This window comes from Trichechus manatus, unplaced genomic scaffold (genome assembly GCF_000243295.1).
Source record: "Trichechus manatus latirostris isolate Lorelei unplaced genomic scaffold, TriManLat1.0 scaffold00031, whole genome shotgun sequence".
In the NCBI taxonomy this organism is placed as follows: domain Eukaryota; kingdom Metazoa; phylum Chordata; class Mammalia; order Sirenia; family Trichechidae; genus Trichechus; species Trichechus manatus.
The window spans coordinates 17,370,833-17,393,156 of NW_004443967.1; the positions used below are offsets into that span (position 1 = coordinate 17,370,833).

At 48.5% G+C, this 22,324-nt stretch overlaps 1 long non-coding RNA gene across 1 annotated transcript in view; it reads right to left on the reverse strand.

Annotated features, from left to right (window-relative positions):
• Positions 1–1,632: 1,632 nt before the first annotated feature.
• LOC111820260 (uncharacterized) overlaps positions 1,633–22,324 on the reverse strand; it is a 22,143-nt gene continuing 1,451 nt past the window's right edge. Inside the window, exons 2-3 of the long non-coding RNA XR_002823814.1 lie at positions 9,943–10,113; positions 1,633–2,243 (exon numbers count right to left, since the gene is read on the reverse strand). This is a non-coding gene — a long non-coding RNA (uncharacterized LOC111820260). The remainder of the gene's footprint in view (positions 2,244–9,942; positions 10,114–22,324) is intronic.

Sequence of the window (22,324 nt, forward strand, 5' to 3'; positions counted from 1 at the left end):
ACCACATTGGGGGGGCCCAAAGCCTCCGTGGGAAGAACCACTGTGACCCAATGGCAGTGGGACAGCCTCCTTGGCACGAGGGGCCTGCCTCTGGGTAAGCCCCTCACAGCCTCTGCTCTCAGTCTGCTTGTGGGTCCACTCTGTTGCCCGCCCCCAGCCAGGGTGCAGGTCCCCAAGAGCTGGTGGGGGTGCACCTGCCCATGTGGCCGCCACACTCTGCTGCTCCACCAGGGCTGGGGCCTTGGGGCAAATGAAGGTGTGATGTCATTCACACCTGCTGGAGGCACGAGGCCAGCATTACTCAGGGCTCTTCGGGATGCAAGAGACAGAAGGCAGTTCAAACTCCCCAAAGTCCACGCACCTAAGACCCATGAAAGTTCAAGACCAGCTGTGCCTGCTGGTCCGACGTCACCCTCAGAGCCTCCCTGTCACCACAGCTCAGCTCTGCCTTCCTTTGTCTTCTGCTCTGGCGGGGGCTTTCCCACACACACTCATAAACACACACACACACTCACTCATAAACACACAAACTCATAAACACACACACTCACTCAGAAACATGCACTCACTCACTCAGAAACATACACACAGTCACTCATAAACACACACACACACTCAGAAACACACACACTCATAAACACACACACTCACTCAGAAACATGCACTCACTCAGAAACACACACACACTCACTTGTAAACACACACACACTCAGAAACACACACACTCAAAAACACACACACTCAGAAACATGCACTCACTCAGAGACACACACACACACTCATAAACACACACTCTCACTCAGAAACACACACACTCCTCATAAACACACACTCATAAACACACACACATACACTCAGAAACACACACACTCACTCAGAAACACCCACACTCACTCATAAATACACACACTCCCTCAGAAACACACACACTCACTCCTAAACACTCAGAAACACTCATGCTTACTCATAAACACATTCACCCATAAACACTCACATACACTCACTCAGAAACACACACAAGCACTCATAAAGATATAACTCATAAACGCACAGACTGGCACACACAAACTCACACACAGTCTCACAAACACACTCACACAGACTCACAAATTCACATGCATACACACTCATAAACACAGACTCACGCACACACTCAAACACACAGACTCACACATACTCATAAACACTCACACAGACTCACAGACTCGCACACACTCACACAGGGCAGGCGTGGGGGGCTGTTTCCTCTCTGAGCTCCCTCCCCTTTGCTCCCCTTCCTGCTCCCACTGCCCCCCACCCCCACCCCTTTGTTTTTCTGGTTCTCAGCTTCACCTCTAGGGCTTCTTTTTCCCCAAACCCGGCCCAGCTGCACCCACCTCTGCAGGCCCTCCCTCTGGACTCTGGGTTTGGCGGATGAGCGCCCTGACCCCAACCAGCCCCAAAGATGGTGGCAGCGGCTCCGTCGGCAGCTGTGGCCGCCTGGTGCCCTGGCCTTTTCCCACCCTTAGAGCCCTGCCCAGGCTCGGGGCCCCCAGTTAGTACTTTACCCGGTCAGTGCTGCGAACATTCCATTCCTTTCACATGAGTAATAGCAAGGCAAGTCCAAGAAATGTCCCGTATTTTCCCCTTGTTGTTGCCCAAGTGATTATCCAACAGCCATGTCACATGAGGAGGCCCACGGGGGCCACCCCACGAGGGTGAGACCCCGCCTCGGTGAGCGCGGCGCCCCGGGGCCTGTCAGGGAGACCACCTCAGTCCCAGGACCCTTAGCCACATGGGGGCCTCGTGCCTCGGGTCTGGGAAGAGCCAGCTGGTAGGACACCTGGTCCTTTCCCTCCTGATTTGAAAGTCATTTTGAATTAGTTTTAAGGGTTCCACAGAGAGGTTTTGCTTTTAGAAAAATTCTGTCAAGATACTTAACCTTTGGATACACAACCTTTCTTTAATTTAGTATCAGAACACACATTTTTAACGCCCGGGGATCTCCGTCAGGATCTCAGAATGAATCTGGTGTTTCGGGGTAATCTTCAGAAGGGCTGGCGCTGTCCGTGCCTCATTGCCTGCTGCCTGATTTCTTGGTGGTGGGATCTGAGCCCCTTGAGCCGTCAGAGCAGCTCCAACTAGTGCTACCACTGGCGCTGTGCTGGCTCTTCCGGCTGAAGAGGAACGATCTCCCTGCAGAAGGAGTAAGCTGGAAAACATCCGTGACAAGTACAGGGTGCATTCGGGCGGAGGTTTCCCTGCTGTGTCAAGATGCATGAGAAATAAAATGAACCATGGTGTGAGGCAAGAGATGTTTCGGGAAACCAGCCGCATGGACGCACGAAAGCAAACGGGAGAACAGGCACTTAAGCTTCTCTAGAGCAGGTGCTTGTGATTTAAACAGGGACGAATTATAGGATCACAAGGCAGCTCCTGTCATTGAGGGGCCAGGGAAAGTGGGTTTTTAAGAGGCACGACCGGGAGGTAAGGCCTTCTCAGCAGGACTTCCACATCAGCTAAATGTTCCTGTTCTCCCTGCCTCCCCTTGCCGAACTCACGGCATGCTAAAGACCCAAAGTCATCAAAAACGGTGAGATGACAACCCCAGTAAATGTTAGTCGGGGTCCCCCTGGATGATCAGAACGTGGAAACGTTGGCACAGGCCCACGTAACGTGGCACTTGAGTCTTTCCCGAAGACTCTCAATAATGTGTCACGTTTCTATCTAGCAGTTCTGGAGCACTGATAGAGCTCTAACTGAGCGTGACAGCAAATAGCCACGACAATGAATAAGCGAGGCAGCAACCCTCGGGCTGGTCCCATCTCTAGTTTAAGCAGAGACATCTGGAGGGGACCCCGAGAGACCTGGAAATGTACATTCCCAGGCCAGGAAAAGGCCCTTCAAGTGGCTGATGCTAATGCAGTAGTTCAGTGGTAGAATTCTCGCCTTCCACGCGGGAGACCCGGGTTCGATTCCCAGCCGATGCACCTCAAGCACAGCCACCACTCGTTTATCATTGGAGGCTTGTGTATCATGCTGAACAGGTTTCAGTGGAGACGGACTAGAAAGAAAGGACTTGCAATCTACTACGGAAAAAAGTTAGCCAGTGAAAACCTTATGGATCACAATGGTCTGGTCCCCTTGTGCATGGGGTTGCCGTGAGTAGGGCTGACTCCACAGCAGCTAACAGCAACAGTGTAATCTTTAGCACATCCCTCGTCGTCTGAGCTCTGGAACAGGGTTGCTGATTTTGTCCCATCTGGCACAGTGGTTAAGCGCTCGGCTGCTAACCAAAAGCTAGGTGTTTTGAGCCACCAGCCGTTCTACGGAAGAAAGATGTGGCAGCCTGCTTCCGTAACGATTACAGCCTTGGAAGCCCTTGGGGGCAGTTCTACTTTGTCCTACGGGGTCGCTGTGAGTCGGAATCAACTCAGCGGCAATGGGTTTTGGATGAATCTTTATGGAAGTAGATTGCCAGGCCTTTCTTCTGAAGTGTTTCTGGGTGGGTTCAAACTGCCAACTTGAGGTTAGTAGTTGAGTGATACAGATCAGCCCTATTCGTACAGGGAAGAGAGGCCGGTCCTTTGAAAGAGCAGGTATTGGGGAGGTATCCTCGTGTCTTTATTTTCCTGGTGGTGTTTGGCTACAAGCCACAGAATCTGACTCTGGTTAGCTTAGTAAGAAAAGAAAAGGAACTTACTGGAAGGCTACTGGGTAGTTATCAGAATCAACGGCACAGCTGGAGAACTGGGCTCAGAAATGGAACAGGAGCCTGGGCTGGCAGCCAGCATGAGGTTCAAGGCCATGCGGCAGGAAGGTGCCTGGGGGTGGGATGGGCAGGCAGGTGGGAGCCTGCAGTGGGGGATGGAGTGCTTTGTACCACCAAGAGGACGGGTAAGTGGGTGCTTCTTAAAATAGGAAGAGTTTAAGTTGCTGAGGGCAGCCCCTAAAAGTCAGAAATTCACTTCACCTGGTCTACACTGGGAAACCCTTGTGGTGTAAGTGGTTAGGAGCTACGGCTGCTAACCGAAAGGTCAGCAGTTCGAATCCACCAGGCACTCCTTGGAAATCCTATGAGACAGTTCTACTCTGTCCTATTGGGTCGCTATGAGTCAGAATCTACTTGATGGCAATGGGTTTGGTTTTAGGTTTTGGTCTAGATTGAGCTCAAGTGTTACTTGGCTACAAGTATGCTCAGCATTGCAATATTAGTATGTTCCTGAAAAGTTACTTTAAACCATGTTTTATATACATTATACAGCAAGCCAGTCCTGTCGAGTGGACACTGATTCATGGCGACCCCATGTGTAACAATAGAACTGTGCTCTGTAGGGTTTTCAATGGCTGATTTTTCAGAAGTAGATGGCCAGACGTTTCTTCTGAGGTGCCTGTGGATGGACTTGAACCTCCAACCTTTCAGTGAGCAGCCAAGTGTGTTAACCGTTTGCACCACCCAGAGACTCTTTTATATAGGCTAGTTAAGCTTCATAGTTTTTAGAAGTCTGTAAATAATTATTTTGAAAAGCAGCTGATCCTTTTAGAGAACAAATAACCAGGTAAACATTTTTTAATATCAGGACTGTAGCGTATTCTTATGCAAATAACACTCGCCTTCTATGTTTGTTTGCCATTGCTCCCCCCCCCCCCGCCCCCAGGTATTTTCATAGGTGCTGATATGCCAGTTTGTTTTTCTTTACACGTTTCTGTGAAAAAATACTAACATAACGTACTTACGAAAATACCTCTTGGGGGGGAGGGCAGTTGGCAGACAAACTAGCAGGTGCGCGTTATTTGCATAAAATACCGTACATGTTGCGTTTTCTCAAAGCAGAGTATCCAATATCTATGTTTCCTCCTTTGCCTACAGTGAGGAAACGTTGCAACTTCATAGATAACTGCTGGCAGTGTCTCATGCTGTGAGAAAAAACACTGAGTTTCTTTTTCTTCTTCCTCCTTTTTTTTTTTTTTTCCTTTTTCTTTCTCCGCCATAATTGATTGTCTTTTGGAAGGAAGGAGAGGCTGTTAAAAATTTTAAAGAGCTTGTATTTATTTTATTCTTATCGGCAAGACTGCTCTGACATTCGCTTACTTTGGAATTAAGAAAGGGAGCAAACCCCCACAAAAAATCCCAAATCTATTGCTGCCGAGTCAATCCCGACTCGTAGCAACCCTATAGGACAGAGTAGAACTGCCCCATAGAGTACCCAAGGATTGGCTGGTGGATTCGAACTGCTGACCTTTTGGTTAGCAGCCGAGAGCTTAACCACTGCACCACCAGGGCTCCCAGAAAAGGGGCATTTGAAGGAACCCAGTGGAGGAGTGGGCGTTTCTCATTGATCCACGTGTTGAGTCACATTCAGAGAATTCCCCTTCAGCGTCAGTTTTCTTCTTCTGTAACAGGCTTTAAACTGCAGCAGATATTAGCTCAGTTTCCTCGAGCTTCATTCACGTTTCCAGGATCACTGAGCTCCAGAGACAAGGCTGCGGAGCTGGGCAGGGTCCTGGCTGGGGCGGGTGTGAGAGGTTTGGACTTTCTGCTCTTTATACCCCAGAGAAAGGGTCTGTGTGTCACAAATAGTACTGGTGGCCATGTGGAGAGAGGAAGGCAGGGAGACCAGGGACACTGCTGTCATAATGAGGGGGAGGGGAGGGAGAGAAACAGACAGAGAGCAAGAAGGAGGGTGGAGGAGAGGAGGGGCGGAGGGAGGCACTGAGACAGTGGAGAGAAAAGAGAGATGCTAAGAGCAGTTACCGCCCCTATGACAGGAACGTTCTCAGCTCATGTCTCCTTTAACCCACCGAGGAACCCAACAGGTGGGTAGACTGGCGTGGCCTTTGCCCTGGGGTTAGGTTCTCACGCGCCTCTAGGGAGGTGGCACCTTGCCGCCCTGCAGTGAATTTCTCGATAAGTCTAATTCAGCTACTTTTTCCTCCAGCGCTGGAGCAGACGGCTGCTCACGGGCTGACACCCTGTGAGGTCCTGGCTTCCATGTTCAGGGACTGTGTTATTTGAAAAACACATGCCTTTAAATACAGGAATTGCTCAGTGTGGCAAGATGCTGCCCTCGAGAGGGGACGGTGCATTCCCTTCGTGCCGTTGAATCGTCGTGAGCTTAACGTATATAAGAGGTCTGCTCCATCTTACCGTTAGGAAAACTGTGGCTCCGAGAAGAAAAATAAATTGTTCAGGACCACATGACTAGCAGGTGACAGAGCTGGAGTCCAGCCCAGGACTGCCTGTCCCCCAAACCAGAGAAGCACGGCCAGGCCTGGCGCTCCCCGTGGGGATGCAGAGCAGCGGCTTCAAGGGGGTGCTCCTGGGAGCATACACCAGAAAAACGTGTTGCTATCAAGTGTATTCTGACTCATAGCAACCCTATAGGACAGAGCAGAACTGCCCCACAGGGCCCCCAAGGCTGTAATCTTTACAGAAGCAGACTGCCGCGTCTGTCTCCCACAGAGCAGCTTGTGACCTTTGGTTAAGCAACTGAGCATTTAACCACTGCACCACTAGGGCTCCTTCCCTGGACACATAGGCAATTTGTGTGTGCCATTTTCTGTAATTCCGGACCATGATTTTGAGATGCTTACATCTTAGATAAAATACGTGGCTAAAGAAATTAGAGTAAGTAACAGCGTTCGGGGGATTGTTTGTTCATTGATGGCAGAACACAGGTGATTCTGATTTCGAGGGGGGCGGGGCACCAAGTGAACCACTTTGCCGATTTGACTGTAGTTCTGTTGTTAGTTGCTTCCCGGTCAACGCGGAGTCACGGCGACCTCGTGTATGACAGAAGGAAACGTTGCCCGGTTCTGTGCCAACTTCGAGATCGTTGGCCTGTTGGAGTCCACTGTTGCGGCCACTGTGTCCATCCATCTCATTGAGAGGTTCCCTCTACCTCACCAAACACGATGTGCTTTTCAAGCAATTGATCTTGCCTCATGATGTGTCCAAAGTAAGTGAGTCAGAGTCTTGCCATTCTCGCTTTTAAGGAGCATTCTGATTGTACTTTTAAGAGAGAATAATAATTCCTTTTTTTTCTGGTGCATTTTAATGGATAAGCATCATAGCTTTATTCTACTCAGATGGCTTTTCCCATATTTTACATAATATTTAGACATAAAACAGAAAGCGCTATCTTTTTGGGGCTAAAAACATTGATACACTCTTCAAAACCTATTAGAGGGAACATCGATTTCCCATATAGAGTAATCCTGAATTGCTCTTTTTCTCAAGATTCGTAAATGCATTAATGATAGCCTTCAGATTTATAGTTAAAGTCAAACTTGTATGGGGTTTCATTTGAGAGAGTCACAAACCTTCCGAAGTTCACATTTGCTGTTTTTCATTTATGTGTCCAAGATATTTCACGCAGCGTCGAAGCAGACTTTAAACTTCCTTGAAATCAGTCTGATTTGCCCTTGTTCTGTCTATCTGCTCATCTTCTGTGGGCCTCCTCCCCGCTTGGGTGAACTTTTTTGCTACTGATAGGTTTGTTACTTGCTTCCTTAGAGATTGGAATTTCGAAGTGGGAAGGAAATAGTGGAAAACTGAATGCAGATACAGTGATTCCTTAAATGTTTTTAAGTGTACGTGGGATCTTGGGTTTGTATTGATCATTCCTTCCTTCTTTGGGAGGTTTCTGGTGTCAATCCATTTTACTTTTCCGTGTCTTTAATGCTTTTTCTTTGTTCACCTAGAATCATGTTTTCCCGCTGGGCAACAGATTCGCTGTGCTGGGCTAGGTTAGCAGGTAGCCTGTGGTTGTAAAAACATCAGCAATGATGACTAAGAAAAGAGTAAGCACCCTGTTACGGGCCCAGTATTACAAGTGTGTATTTGGAAATGTGTTTCTACCTTTGAAATAGTATCTTGGAAAGGACGATCTTGGTAAGTTAGGGCCTGCACCGATGATGTCACATTAGAATAAAATAAGAACATGCAGTTTTATATGATGCTTCTGTAAGCCCAGCTTTGATAGCCAAACACACACCGGGACTTGTGTTACAGTAAATCACCTTTCATGCTGGAAGATGAAATCATCTGGGTAACCACGTAAAGTGGCATGTCTGTTAAACACAGAGATTGTTGTGAATAGATTTATGGATTCGATTTGTCTGCAGTTGTCAAAACCTCGTTAATTTTAAGCCCGATGATACCGCTTGCTGTCTCAAATCACTTTTAAATTACACATGTGCTACTTGATCTTAAACACAAAATTAAAGCTTGGATTAGTAGACGTTCCAAGCTACAACATTTAACCATTGTATTTGGGAGGAAGGAGTTTAATACAGATTGTAAAATAAAATTAGGAGGTACTTTGCATTCATGGTGGCGTATGTAATTAGGTTCTGTCAGCTGTAGTTTTTCAGATTAATTTGATCCACGATGGATGCTACTTAAATAAGCTTATAAATCCCTTTATAATTCTAAATTGTTATATAAATCCTTAATATTAATGTAATAAAGTATTTGAGGTAAATTATTTGGAAGTATGGGTTGCATGGCAAATAGGTAAAACCTGATTTTTTATTTTTAGAAATCAGAGTAGATTACATATTTGGTTTGTTTAACAAATACAGGTATTTAAGTCCCTACCTGGCCGGGTGCTAAGGACACGAAGGTCCAGAAGCCTTGGGCACTGTCCTCAGGACACTGACAATCTGGGTGACATCTCCAGAGGGTTTCCTGGAACACATTTCCGCGAGATGCTCTGCTGGGTGCGGTCAGGTTTGTCAAGAGCTGCAGCTCCACTTGAGAGGGTGCAGGGAGCACCCACATTTCCAAACCCTTTGACTGCAGGGACGCTCTTTTTCATGAGGTTCTCGATCTGTTGGTCTGGACTCTGAGCTTCTTAACCTGGGCTCTCCCGAGTGTTCACAGATAGAATTCAGGGAGCCTGTGGAGCCCCTGAAGCCCTGGAGGTGGCACAGCGGTTAAGCGTTCAGCTGCTGACTAAAAGGTCGGCAGCTGGAATCCACCACCTGGGAAACCCTATGGGGCAGTTCCATCCTGTCCTATAGGGTTGCCATGAGTTTTTTTTTTTTTAAATGGAGTCCCTGGATGGTGCAAACGGTTAACACACTCGGCGGCTAACCAAAAGGTGGAGGTTCTAGTCTGCCCAGAGGTGCCTCAGAAGAAAGACCTGGCAATCTATTCCCCCAAAATTAGCCATTAAAAAACTCTCTGGAGCACAGTTCTACTCTGCCACACATGGAGTTCTTTACGCAAAGGAAAAGAATCCTGGATGTGCAGAAAAAAATGTGAACCGACGTATTCTAAGAGAATATCCTGTTCCATTTTTTTTTAACTAGGAGCCTTTTGTTAACGCAGTGGAGTATGAGCGTGTGTTCTACCGTTGTTTGTGGCTCTCTCCACAGCCCCGTTGGTTTAGAGGATCATTCTGCCTTGATCTCCGTCATTCCATCACCTCTCCCCAGTGGAACTCATCCCCCAGCAGAGACTTACACAAGTCTCTTGTGGACCTTTTTAAATGGGCAGCTAAACGCTGACTTACTAATAACTGAATCTAGGAGTCAAATTCCAATCCTGTCTTCAGTGGTTAACGTTTTTAGGAACCATAGAGCTTGCTCGTGATCCATAGATTAGTTTTACCATTCTGTTAAGGAATATGAAGAGGAATCTAAGGCTAGGTTGTATATAGTATTTTTATTCAATTCAGCTAAAGGCCTGCTTATGATTCTCCTCTTCCCCACCAACAAGAAAAATAAAACTAAAAATAAATGCAGCATACATGTTGAAAATTAATGTTTGGCAAGAAAAAAGACAGAGTGCCACGTGGAAGGACTCAGCCATGTGTTCCTTACTGCCTTCCAGCGTGCTTTAGCTGTAAATCATTGCCATAAATGTAATATTTGGCACACTGTGGCCAAGTGTATGCAAATAGATGTTAAGGGCTTATGGCCGGGGGTAGAAGAGATATAAAAAAAGACTCTTACCCTCCAGGTGTTTGCAGTTCCCTCTGGGAAAATGAAGATGCACACAGGCAAAGTGACAACGACATTGATGGAGACGTGTCAGCGTCGAGGTCCTTTCTGCTCTTGTATGTCTCGTGGAGGCACATCATCACACACTCAGTTTCCTCGTGACCACGTCCGCTCTATTCTTCCCTTAGGTGGTGGGGAAAGAAGGGTGTGTTCACACACGTGTGTGCTCACACCCCGCCCCCCCACCCCCTGCATCATTTGTCTATGGCCGGCTGTAACAGATAAACACAAACTGAGCGCCTTAACACAATGCCCATTTACTGTCTCACAGGGCCCAAGGGTCAGCAATCTGGGTGCAGCGTGGCTGGGCTGGTTCCCACAGGGAGTCAGCAGGCCTGCGTTCCTTTCTGGAGGCTAGGGAATGAAGCTGCTTCCAAGTTTCTTCAGGATGTGGCCAGAGTCCATTTCCCTGTGGTTGTAGGACTGAGGTCCCCGTTTCCTTGCTGGCTGCTGACTGGGGTCATCCTCAGGTTCCAGAGGCTGCCTGCCTTCCTTGGCGGGTGGCCCCCTTCCTCCATCTCCAAAGCCAGAAAGGACGGATCTAGCCTTTCTCCCACTTCCGGCCTCTCTGAGCTCTCTCACTCTGACTGACTCTTCTCTCTTCCTCATCTGCGTTTAAGGGCTCCTGTGATTATATCAGGACCCGCCCAGATGATAACCCAGGAGAAAACCAGTGTTGGCAAGTCGACCTCGACTTGTGGTGAGCCCATGTGTGTCACACCCGTGTGTGCACCATAGGGTTTACAATGGATGATTTTTATGAAGCAGATCACCAGGCCTTTCTTCCGAGGCCCCTCTGGGTGAACTCAGACCTCCAACCTTGTGGTTGGCAGCTGAGTGAATTAACGTATATACCACCCAGGGACTCCTAACCCAGGATGATGCCCCTATTTTAAGGTCAGCAACCTTAATTATTTAGTAACTTTAATTCCATCTGCAAAGCCCTGTCACAACCGCGCCTAGATTAGTGTTTGATGGAAAATGAATCAGGACATAGAAATCTTGGGGGATATTTTTAGAGTTCTGCCTGTCACCCCTCCCCACACACATGCACACCCAGGAACAGAAAAATGATAAAAAATGAAGTTGTCCCGAGCGACTGTTTGTGGGGAAGAGATTTGTTTCCATTTCAGGGACAATATGTGCTGTGATAATTCTGTGGTATTTACACATTTGGTGTTTAAGGCTCGTGGACCACATTATACATATCTTAAGGAATTCTCTTTACATAAATTAGGATCATTTTCTCTTTCCTGAAAACATAGCGGCATGCCACACATTCTGGAGGAAATGAGGGGCTGTCTACACCACGAGCCAAATTAAACTCGGGGAGAGTTCAGATGTGGGATGGAAATGTGCTCCAGTCACGGCATACTTTAAGTTTTCTAGCCCTTGCCTTGCAATCACAATCACAAATTAATATTAAAAAGCTATTTAATTATACTATGAAGACTGCAGCCGAGGTTCCCTGACATTTCATGGAGAAAGTGACCCTGAGCATACATAGTGTTGACCTCCGTGGGATTGCCCAGGAGCGGCCTCTCCTAGCGGGGAAAGAACACTGTGGTGGATAGAAGGGACGCGGTTTGGGGGTTTTCTCTCTCCAGTTGCCCCAGGCTGGGCCATCTTTCCTAACTCCTGCCATCTCCTTAAGCCTCAGTGTTCCCATCCTGGGAATGACAACCTTCAGTTTCGGATTTAATGAAGTAATGTCTTAAAAAAATACTTTGTAAGCTATGAGGCGCTAGACACCCTTGTAGTTAAGCAGCCACGCGCACAGAGAATGAGACAGAGATTGTAACTTCCTCGGCTTTCTTTCTCACACTATTTCTGACAAATCTAGGACCGTTAGCGTGAGCGAGGTTTCTACAGTGAAGATTCTTTGCAGGGCATAATCTTGGAATTACAGCAAGATGAGGCCACGCTTCCTTTCTCGGAGAACCAGAAGCAGTTCACGGAGGGGTAGGGGTGCCTGCCGTATCGGCAGACATGTTCCCAGTTCACAGGCGCTAGTTTATGGCTTCACTGGGGGCTAGAGTGTGAACGCTGTTATATCAGGATGACATTCTTGTCCTTTAATGTGTTAGAGTATATGCTTGGCTTTGGGGAGACAGTCACACTTTTGCCTTTTGGGACATGTCTTTGAAATCTACCAGTTGCTGTGGAGTTGGTTCTGACTTATGGTGACCCCATGTGTCATGGTTTGAATGTGTCCCCCAAAAAATCAATTTGGCTGAGCCATGATTCCCAGAATTGTGTGGTTGGCCTCCATTTTGTGATTGTAATTTTATGTTGAAGAGGATTAGGGTGGGATTGTAACACCACCCTTACCCAGGTCACATCCCTGATCCAATGTAAAGGGAGTTTCCCTAAGGTGTGGCCTGCGCCACCTTTTAGCTTACAAGAGATAAAAGGAAAGGGAAGCAAGCAGAGAATCGGGAACCTCATACCACAAGAAAGCAGTGCCAGGAGCAGAACACGTCCTTTGGACCTGAGGTTCCTGCGCAGAGAAGCTCCTAGTCCAGGGAAAGATTGATGATGACGAGGACCTTCCTCCAGAGCCGACAGAGAGAAAGACTTCCCCTGGAGCTGACGCCCTGAATTTGGACTTGAAGCCTACTAGACTGTGAGAGAATAAATTTCTCTTTGTTAAAGCCACGCACCTGTGGTATTTCTGTCAGAGCAGCACTAGATGACTCAGACACCATGTGTGTCAAAGCAGAACTGTGCTCCATAGCATTTTCAATAGCTTATTTTTCAGAAGTAGTTGGCCAAGCCTTTCTTTCAAGGCACCTCTGGTTGGACTCGAACCTCCAACCTTTCGATTAGCAGCAAACGTGTTAACCATTTGCACCACCCAGGGACTCCTTTGAAATCTAACTCTCAAAGATTAAGGTGCTATCTGCCCATTGAGCTTGGCTTTCACTCCAAGCTGAAAACCCTCATTTACTTCTTAGATGGCTTGGCGATAGGTCGACTTGCCCAGAATTCTGCATTCTCCCTGAGGGTAGGTCCTATCTTTTAGGGATGCTGAGGCTCCTCAAACTCTGAACCTTAGGTTATCCCAGCTCAGCCCTGGTCGGGGAACTTGGGTGACGTGAGACAGGACGTCAGAGAAGCAACCTGAACAGGAAGCCAGGCCCCCCAGCCCTGGGTCCGACAGCTCTCCTTCCAGAAGAGAAACTCACCCCACCCCGCCTGGCCCCGTGCTCTGCGGAGGTCTTGAAACCCTGGGGAGCTGTCCCTGTGGCTGCCGCAGATCGGTTCTCAGCACGCGTGCGGGGACTATTGCTGCAGGGGGTGACTGCCCCCTTCCACCAGTGGCCTCGCTGTGGGTGGTAGCTCATCCATAAGAGACAGAGCCTTGGGGGTCAGGGGTCATTAGCGGCCTCCTCGGCCCCAAGGCCAGCAACCGCTGTGAGCCTTTTTCTTTAGACCTGTAAGGAGAGGCACGCTTTGTCCGTTTCTGATGACACGGAGCCAGGTGGCTGCCTGGAGTTTGGGGATCCCCATGAGTATTTCCTCCTGCCCACCCCACGTACCCCCGTACCCTCCGCCTGCTCTTGGTCCCTGCCTTGCACAGCTCCATGATGTCTGCAGACCCTCTCATTAGCTCCGGCTGCCATCTGTGTCTGCTCTTCTGTCCTCTGGTTTCCATGGGGATGTGGTGACAATGGCAGCTCTGCTTGCTCCGGAGCCGTCCCCCCCCATATTGTCGGGTGCCGGGGTCCCCTCTGTCCCTCCATCGCCTCTCCGCCCTCCTTCCCACTGCCCAGGCTTCCCAGGGGTCTTGCTTCTGGGGTACAAAGGTGGCCTTTGCCCAGATGTGTGTGCAGCTGAGCCTCGAGTAAAGCAGAGCTTCTGTAATGAAAAACAAGCCCTGGGGGCACCACAGCCTCTCAGCTGGCAGGGTGGGCGGGCTCATCTCTGTCCACTCACATCCACCACCCCCGCCTCCTCCTTGTCCTTCACAGCCTGACGTTGGCTCACTTGCTGGGGGCACCAGAGACTCCCAGCTGGCAGGGTGGGCGGGCTCATCTCTGCCCACCCACATCTGGGACTTTGATCCACCCCCCACCTGCCTTCCTCCTTGTCCTTCACAGCCTGACGATGGCTCAGTCCCTGGGGGCAGCTGCTTATGGGACGGGGCTGTCAGCTCCGTCCACTGCTCCCCCTTCTGCCCCCAGGACCCCTCTTTGACCCCAGTCCCCGTCTCCACCCATCTTCTTGAAGATAACATCTTCTTGGGCCTGTCCTGTGAGCACCCTGGCCTGGTCGCCTCCCTGGGGCTGCAGTCTTCCTGGGGTCTGCTAATAGCCCAGACATTCCCAGGGAGCCGGCCAGGCCTTGTGAGGGTGGAAGCTCCTGGAAGGGGTGAGACAAAGGTGTCATTCACGTAGACTAAGCCTCAAAGCCGTCTGATTCCTGACTGTGACCGTGAGGCAAGTAAGCCCGGACGTCTCTGGTCTTGGACGGGAGGACCTTCTCCCTCCTCTGGCCACCCAGGTGCTTTCCTCCTCACTTTGCAGGTGGCCCTTGAGTCTCAGGTGAGTAGCCTTCAGGAGACACTTGCCTTTATACGAAAACACTGTGCAGGGTGCAAACACTCTTTCTGCACCTGCCCAAGCTGCCGTCCGACCTTCCGCTGTCCGTCGTCAAGCCCCAAAGCGCTTTCTTCTCCTTTCTTAACTTCAGTATGAAAATTACCCTCTATTTGTAAGATTTCCCAGGGCTGATGTCGTCTTCTCAATGGTGACAGTACTGTTTTCTACCTTAGGCTTAATAAAATGGCCCTCATGTACCATAGCAAGGTACAGCAATCCCAGAGTGAAGTTTATGTCAAGTATGGGTTTGGGGTTGTCTTTTAAATAGAATGATAATTTGAAACTTGATATATTTTGCCTGGTTGATGAGCTTTTTATAGGATATAACTGGTAGTGGATAGATGGTTCAGTGATAGAATTCTAGCCCTCCATGCGGGAGACTGGAGTTCGATTCCCAGACAATGTACCTCATGCGCAGCCACCACCCATATGTTCGTGGTGGCTTGCGTGTTGCTGTGATGCTGAACAGGTTTCAGCAGACCTTCCAGACTAAGATGGACTAGGAAGAAAGGATTGGTGATCAATTTCTGAAAATCAGCCAGTGAAAACTCTTTTGATCACAAAGGCCCGATCTGCAATGGATCATGGGGATGGCGCAAGACCGGGCAACGTTTCGTTCCGTTGTTTGTGGGGCCGACTCACTGGCAGCTAACAGCAAGTTTATAGGTCTGGGTTTGCCTGGATCCACGGCTCTTGCCTTTGCTCTGACCCAGAGTACCCAGGGACGGAGCCCCTTCTGTCTGGAAGTGGCAGCCTGCTCTATAGGAATCTCCTGAAGTAGGCAAGAGACCACCTCCAAGAACCTGCTCTAGATGAGTCCACAAGGCCTTCACTGCACCTTGATTTCACCCACCCAGTGCTCTCACTAGGGAGGTGCTGCCCCATTTTACAGAGAGGCCACGGGGTGAAGGAGTCGAGACCATGCAGGGCCCCATAGTCAGGAGCCCTACTGAAGTGCTGATTCTGAAACCTGGGCCCAGTGGAGGTCATACCATTTCAGAACCACTTGCGTTGACTCACCCAACTTTAAGACCCATTCCCCTGGCTGATATTACATCTATAATACCATCTAAAGGAGCCCTGGTGGCATGGTGGTGAAGCGCTCGGCCGCTAACTGAAAAGTGGGCAGTTCAAACCTAATAGTGGCTCCACAGAAGAAAGACCTGGCCATCTGTTCCCATAAAGCTTACAGCCTTGGAAACACTATGGGGCAGTTCTACTCTGTCGTTTAAGGTTGCTATGAGTTGGAATCAATTTGATGGTAACAGGGGAATAGAATCTAATATTATGTAATATCTAGCTGACAATTTGAAACCCTGGTGGTGTAGTGGTTAAGAGCTACGGCTGCTAACCAAAAGATCTGCAGTTCGAATCCACCAGGTGCTCCTTGGAAACCCTGTGGGGCAGTTCTACTCCTCCCTGTAGCGTCGCTATGAGTTGGAATTGACTTGATGGCAACAGGTTTTTTTTTGTTTGTTTTTTAGCTGACGATTTCTAATTTTAAAGATTATCGAGTGTTTGCCATTGCTGTTCTTTAAGACAGATTATAGATGTGTTAACTTTGGTGAAGGGAAAGGCAATGCACAACAGAGGGGAAGTCAGCACGACTCGACCAAAGCAAAGGAAGCCACCGAGAGGAAAACCGGAGCCATGGAAATGGGGCTTGCAACCTGTGCCAGGAAACAATTTGCGTAGATGTTTTTTGAATGCTCTGTAAACTTTCACCTAAAGCACAATAAAATGTTTTTTAAAAAAAGACATAAATGATGATCTTGGCACGTCCTGAGGTGGCCTGTCTGAGAGCTGATAGGGCGTGAGTCCTGCGAGACATCACACTTAGGTCCACGTGCACGCAGCTCCCTTTAGAGGTAGCTGCTCTGTCCTGCAGATGCAACCTTGGTGTTCTTGACCTTGATCTTCTGTCCTGAAAACACGTGAACAGCAAACAAAATGGAGAAATGAAAGTGATAACTCCCGCGACGTAGCCGCGTGATTTTTATTAGTAGGAGCAAAGTTTGAAATATGTGACTGAACTAGTATTGATTCGCGTGACAAGGTCTTTTCTTCATACCTACGTTGTTCCCCCCTGGGGTGGGGGAGCACCTCCACACGCGTTGCTTGATTAAAATCCCTCTCCCTCACCCTGTACTGTTCACTCATATTGGAATTGCTGGAAATCAGGAGATTCACAACTCCACGCTTGCACAAATTAAACCATGAGTGTAATTTATACAGCAAAACCTATGAGAGCCAGAACTTGACAGGGCTGCCTTGTTTTTCCAGGTCTTGCAAGTTTTTTTTTGCCTCTGACAGGGTGCAGTCTTACCACTTTTCTGTTACTTGTTTTAGTGGAAAATATTTGCGTTTTCCTTCTCTGACAGGTTTCCGCCTTACACAGGTTCCAGCTTTTGCAGGTTTTACCATAACAAGATGCTGGAGTTTTTGAGTTGAAAGGAGGTTCTAGAGATGACTTAAGCCGGGATAGCGCTGTGTGGGTAAGGAAACGGAGACCCCAGAGTTGTTTCTGATCTGCTAGAATCTGTATCTCAATAGGGGGATAAGTGGGGAACCCTTGCTTCTGCTGTTTTAATAAGCTACGTTTGAGAGGGGAGTCCCTCAGGGGCTGTAAGCAGTTAACAGGCTTGGCTTCTAACTGAAAGGTTAGCGGTTCGAGGCCACCCAGAGGCACCTTGGAAGACAGGCCTGGCAATCCACTTCTGAAAAACCAGCTGTTGAAAACCCTGTGGAGTGCAGTTCTACTCTGATGTACATGAGGTCACCCTGAGTCAAAGCCAGCTAGATAGCTACTGGTATTGCATTTAAGTGGGGTTTTCTGTAAACCTTGTGACCGCCTACCTAGAGGTACTCACAAATATAATATTCTAGTAGATAATACTCGCTCACGTATTTAAATTAAAAAAAAAATATCTCGCGTTCCCCTGGTTTTGAAAATGGCAGCTTATTAGGGTATGGTTTACTAAGTACTGGTTTTCAATCACCTAGATTCTAGTCCAAGCCCTACCATGACTGATTATGTGGAAAATCTCTTACACGTTGGAGACCTAGTTTTGTCCAAAAAAAAAAAAAAAAACCAACTTTAAATGAGATAATAGTCGTAAACGTGCCAGCAGAGAGCCCCTGCATTTGTGGGAATCCACCGTGACAGTCAGACCCTCTCAGCTTCTAATTGTGGAGAACTGAGCAGGTGTAATAAAAAGCTGGTTAAATAGACATTTTTAAAATTAGTTTATATTTTCTTCAATTCCAATTTTTTGGAATTGATGTTGCTTTTTTATATATATAAAGTTATTGAGCTCTTTCACCTTGATGTCACTCCTTGATCTTCTTTTGGCCGTGAGTGGGGAGCGTGTGCGTTGGAACAGTTAGTACCAGTGCTGCCATGATTGCCCGGGGCTGCTGGGATAGAAGCGGAGCTTTCACCCGTATCAGAGCAGACGCTGCCAGGAGGCTGAGGCTCCATCTCAGGCCTCGACTCTCCTCTCTGGCCCTTCCTGGGCCCTGAAAGGCCTGAGGTGCTTGGTGTCCCGGTGAATTGGGATGTTGTGTTATCAGATCTTACCTGAAGAACTTGAGGAAGCCAACATACGAAAATCGCCGACTGCTGAGAAATGTTTGCCTCCCTTAAAACAAACAACATTTGTTTGAACAAAGATTGTGAACCGTTCCCATCATCTGAGATATTTAGATGGAACAGCACTCCAGTGAAATGCTTTACCAACTGTTTAAGCAACTGAAATCATGTGTCTGTGGTTCACGGCACAGCTTTCTCAGTAAAACGTGACTTCAGAACTTTCTCCTCTTGCTAACAAAGGGGAATAATTCCATCCTTTGTTTATTCCTTCCTCATTCTTTATTTTTGAAACTTCCTACGTATAGACAGATAGACAGACAGACAGATAGTTAGAGGCATATAGATAGAGGTAAATAGACAGATAGATAGACAGATTGATAGAGGTAGATAGCTAGATAGAGGTAGATAGATAGCTAGACAGACAGCAAACAGATAGATAGATAGATAATAGAGGTAGATAGATGGACAGATGGACAGACAGATAGAAAGACAGATAGATAGATGCCATCAAGTTGACTCTGATTTCTGATTCGTGGCGACCTGATGTGCAACAGAATAAAACACTGCCCAGTCCTGCGTCATCTTCACAATCACAGCTTGTTGGAGTCCATCGTTATGGCTACTGTGCCAATCCCTCTCACCGAGGGTCTCTCTGCCCTCATTGACCCTCTACATCACCAAACATGATGTCCTCCTTCAGCAATTGATACCTCCTGATGACAAGTCCAAAGCAAGTGAGTCAGACAGTGTTCTGTTGTGATCCATACGGTTTCATTGTCTAATGGTTGGAAGCAGATTGCCAGGCCTTACTTCCTAGTCTGTATTACTCTACAAGCTCTACTGAAGCCCGTCCACCAAGGGTGACCCTGCTGGTATTTGAAATACCAGTAACATAGCTTCCAGCATCACAGCAACACGCAAGCCCCCATAGCAGGATAAACTGACGATGGGGTGGTGGCGTTTTCCTACAGCACGCTTTTCTTATGCAGTCCATGTTTGGTTTCCTCTTTGAATGATGAATGCAGTATGCCATTTTCCAAACAGGAATCTCACATTTTAGCTCTAGCTATTCCAGAAGAAACAAGTCAGAGGCCCAAAGAGTGTTCTTTGTTATCATCAGCCAACGTGGCCTGCCGTTTCAGACGCTGAGTTGGGTGCAGGTCACTTTCTCTCCACGGACGGGGGGAAATGTGGAGGTAAAAACATGCCCCAGTCCTCAGTGGGACTCCAGTCTAGCTGCGGAGGCAGTTCACATGCTCAAAAAGAGAGAGTGGCCTGCGGAGACGTATTGCACACAGCCGGTGGAACCAAGGCTGCTGTGAAGCGCTTCCCAGGCAAGGGGACCCTGAAAGGGAGGTGGACGGACGCAGGCGGGTAGAGACCGATCAAGCTGGCCAACTGCAGTTACGGTCCATTCTCTGCACCTGTCCCCAGAGCACCTTTCTAAAACTCGCCTCTCTTCTGTGCTTCCTTGGTTAAGGTGCTCCAAAGACTCCCTGTGGGCCTCCTGCAAAAGTCTGGTTGGCTTAGCAGAGCCAACAAGACCCCCGCCGGACCCCTGCCAACCTCTGCCACCCCGTGTCCCGCCTTCCCTGGGTGTTTCCAGCTCACGCCCACCCCCTCCTGCTGGGCTACGCTCTCTCACCCCCACCACTGATGCGCCCCTCTTCAACTCTTGTCTCAAGGATCAACTCATTCCTTCCTCTGAGAAGCCCTCGGGGAGGGAAAAGGCAAAGAGAACGGGCACTGTGTTGATGCTTGTCTGCACGGCTGAATGCTCTTTATAAGATCTCACAGGGGAATATAGGTCAGCGTCACCGGAAATGCTGCCCATTCCCCATGCAGTCCAATCCAGAGCTCTTTGAAGCACCGCCTGATGTGCAGAGAGCCTGAGATGGCAGTGTCAGAAGTAATGACAGTGAGCAGCCGTGAGAAGAGAGCCTGGCACTGCAAGAAGCTATTTTAAGCGAAGGGAAGGAAGGACTGTTTCTCCATTTGCCAGAGATGGGAGGCTGTGAAATCATCAGGAATGCAAGAAAATTAGGAAATTAGAAGCTCACAGTTTGGGCTACGGTACCTCAGCCTGTCCCAAATGAAGTTTTTTAAAGAATCTCTCCTTTAAAATGTAAGGCATCGTTAGTTTAACTAACGCCTCTGCTTTGCGGGCACTCCATTTGATCCTTTGTCTTTAGAGCTAAAAACACGTGCTACAAGAGCACCTGGTAACTGAGGTTGCCTGACCCAAGCCTGGGCTTGTCAGTAGCCTCCTATGCCTGTGAAAGCTGGACAATGAAAAAGGAAGACTGAAGAAGAATTGATGCGTTCGAATTATGGTGTTGGCGAAGAATAGTGAATATACCATGGACTGCTAGAAGAGTGAACAAATCCGTCTTGGAGGAAGTACAGCCAGAATGCTCCTTATAAGCGAGGATGGTGAGACTTCATCTCACATACTTATGGACATGTTATCAGGAGGGACCAGTCCCTGGAGAAGGTCATCATGCTTGGTAAAGTAGAGGGTCAGCGAAAAAGAGACCCTCAAGGAGATGGATTGACACAGTGGCTGCAACGATGGTTCAAACATAGCAACGATTGTGAGGATGGCGCAGGACTAGACAGTGTTTCGTTCTGTTGTACCTCAGGTCACAACATGCTAGAGCTGACTGGATGACACCTACCAACAACAAGAGCAGGGACTGATCCCAAGACCACAACATCTTTGAGACTCAGAAGTCATTTTTATCACAGGGGCTAGGATACCTGAGTGACTCTTTTCTTATCTCTTTGGTTTAACCAATGCCCCTAAGGTTCTTTCATAATTTTCCCCTCATCTTAGCTCTGTCCTAATGAAAACAGGAAGCTTCTTTCAACTTGAAAGAGGTCAGTTAAGGCAATCATCTCTACCAGGGTAGCTCAGAGCAAAATGTGCTCACGACTATATCCATTTTTTATAGATATATTTTTCTCAGGGTGCCAGAGGGGTACGTGTTCGTCTCAGAAACTATGAACCATATCAAGATGATTTAAAATATTTTTTTCCTTAACTATTTTTAAGGAATCTCAAAACCTGCTTGCCGGCCAGTCTCTTACTCTTTTTAACCTTCGCGTTGAGGCAGACATTGCTGTTCTTTGAATAGCCGCTGTCTCCCACTAGAGAAAGGAAGAGCTTTCGGGGTATACTTGGTGTCCCGCTGGGTCCTAGAGCTTCTTGTCACGTGAGCTGGGGACTGTCATGTCTTTTCCCACCCTGGAGGGAGATATCTGGGAGCAGCCTGCTGGGAACTCCTGACTGGCCTTAACATCCATCCTTGTGTGGAGGAAGCAAGTAAAGGCCACTCCCACCGTGAGACAATGCCAGCAGCCACTGTGATGTCCGCCCCTCCAGGCCCCAAGCCCCAGGAAGTCCTGCTGCCCAGAATGGGCAGCTGAGGCCCTTCTGATGTCATTCTCTCTGGCAAATGGAATTGGAGAGACTGAGAACCACTTGGGTCTGCAGTTGGTCAGTACTTCCCGTGGAGATTCTGTCTGTCCTCTCTCTACCCCTTTAATTCCAGACCTTCCCAGCCCTCACATCTGCCAGTCCCAGGAAGAATAGGAGGCCTCTTCCTTGGCACCTGCTAGTGACCATGCCCATAGCTGGGCCCACCTGCGAGGTGGAGGGTGGGAGGGTGCTGACTTGACTGCAGACTTTGAGTGGGGCTCTTCCACCAACCTGGGGATCTGAGAATCCAAGGTGGGGCTGCTCATGGCAGCGAAGTGTGTCACCAGTGGCCAAGCTCAGACCCCAGGTCAGGGTTGAGGGCAGCAGGGCCTTGTTGCTGATGGGCTGGGTCAGGGGTGAAGTTATTGCACAGAGGGCCCAATGAGGATCTAGACACCAGAACTGGGGCATAAAGCAGGACTGAGGATTAAGAGTGAGACCACAGCTGTGATGTCACAATGATGGTATGGTGGTCAGGGCCTATGACCAGCTCTGGGAGGTGCTCAACGAGTATTGACTTGATGGGTGAATTGTGGACGGATGGGTAAGTGGTTTGATGGGTGAGTGGATAGTGGATGGATGGGTGGATGCATGGGTGGATGGGTGGATGCATGGGTGGGTGGGTAGATGGTGGATGGGTTGGTGGATGGGTGGATG